Genomic DNA, 1,886 nt, shown 5'->3' with positions numbered 1-1,886 from the left:
GCCTGGTGCACTGCATCTGGCCTCAAAAAGAATTACTGAGCTTCTTTACATGTTACATGTCGGGCACTGTGCTAAGAAGTGAAAAGTCAAGTTCCTTGTCTTCGATGAGTTCACAGTCTAGTGTAGAAGATGAGCATGTAAGCAGATAATTACAATGCATTGTAATAAGGGCTATGAGATCTCAAAAGAAAGAACAACCTACAGAATGGCAGAAAAAAAGCCATCCAGGAAAAATTCACAGAAAAGGAGATGAAACCTTTCAAATAATCTACATGCTAGAATACTGGTTCCAAACCAAGAAGGTAAAATTTAATGGCAATAAATATTTAAGAAGCCATATATTCAGTTTTAAAACTTGATCACACAGGGATAAGATGGAATGAACTGACTTAAAATTATGAAGAAAAACTGGAGGTATTCATTGATAACAAGGTGTAAATGTGCCAACAACTTAAATGTACTAGTTTTCTACTGCTGTGTGATAAATTGCCACAAATTTAGCAGTTTAAAATTATCCCAGCACAGATTAGCTAGGTCCTCTGCTCGGGGTCCCACCAGGCTGAAATCAAGATGTAGGCCAGGGTTGGAGTCTCAGCTGGAGCTTGGGATGCTCTTCCAAGTTCATGTGGTTGTAGACAGAATTCAATTTCTTCTGATTGTAGGACTGAGACCCTCAACTCATAAAGGCTGTAGCAGTTCCCTGCCAAATGGCCCTCTCTACAGGTAGTTTATATCATAGCAATTTGCACCTTCAAAGTTAGCAGGAGAGTTTCACTCACTCCATTCTGCTGAGATAGAGTTGTTGTTATTGTTGTTGTTTTTGACACAGGTTCTCACTCTGTCACCCAGACTGGAGTGCAGTAACAAGATCTCAGCTCACTACAACCTCCACTTCCCAGACTCAAGTGATTCTCCAGCCTTGGTCTCCCTAGTAGCTGAGACTGCAGGCATGAGCCACCATGCCTGGCTAATTTTTTTGTATTTTTTTTGTAGAAACAGGGTTTCACCATGTTGCCAAGGCTGCTCTCGAACTCCTGAGCTCAAAGTGATCTGCCCACCTCAGCCTCCCAAAGTGCTGGGATTACAGGCGTGAGCCACTGAACCTAGACTGAGATAGGGTTTTTTTTTTTTTTTTTTTTTTTTTTTCTTTTTTTTGAGACGGAGTTTCGCTCTCGTTACCCAGGCTGGAGTGCAATGGCGCGATCTCGGCTCACTGCAACCTCCGCCTCCTGGGTTCAGGCAATTCTCCTGCCTCAGCTTCCTGAGTAGCTGGGATTACAGGCACGCGCCACCATGCCCAGCTAATTTTTTTGTATTAGTAGAGACGGGGTTTCACAATGTTGACCAGGATGGTCTCGATCTCTTGATCTCGTGATCCACCCGCCTCGGCCTCCCAAAGTGCTGGGATTACAGGCTTGAGCCACCGCGCCCGGCCTTTTTTTTTTTTTTTTTTTAATCTTCCTCGGGTTATTCGCATGAGAACGCAGCTTTTTCAGGTGCGATAGGGTTTTATGTAACCTAACACAATCATCATAATGACATCCCATCACCTTTGCCATATTCTACGGATTAGAAGCAAGTCACAAATTCTGTCTGCACTCAAGAGGAGGAGATTATACAAGGTGTGACTCACTGAGGGTCACCTTAGGATGTGTCTGCCACAGTAAAACAGGTACTAAATATGATAAGATTAAAAAAACCATATTGTTCATTCAAACAGCATTTACAGACAATCTACAATGGGCCAGGAAGTATGTTAGGCACTGGAAATACAGGTAAGAGAACATGATCCCTGTCCTTGAGGACAAATGGGTAGGTATCCAGAAATAAGTAACTTGGATCCATAGACACATCTTGCACCAAAATACACCAAAATAAAAAATTAA

The sequence above is a fragment of the Aotus nancymaae genome, unplaced genomic scaffold (genome assembly GCF_030222135.1).
Source record: "Aotus nancymaae isolate 86718 unplaced genomic scaffold, 86718_ANA_hifiasm-v0.15.2.pri h1tg000081l, whole genome shotgun sequence".
Taxonomy (NCBI): Eukaryota; Metazoa; Chordata; class Mammalia; order Primates; family Aotidae; genus Aotus; species Aotus nancymaae.
Note: the sequence above shows the minus strand (reverse complement) of the source record.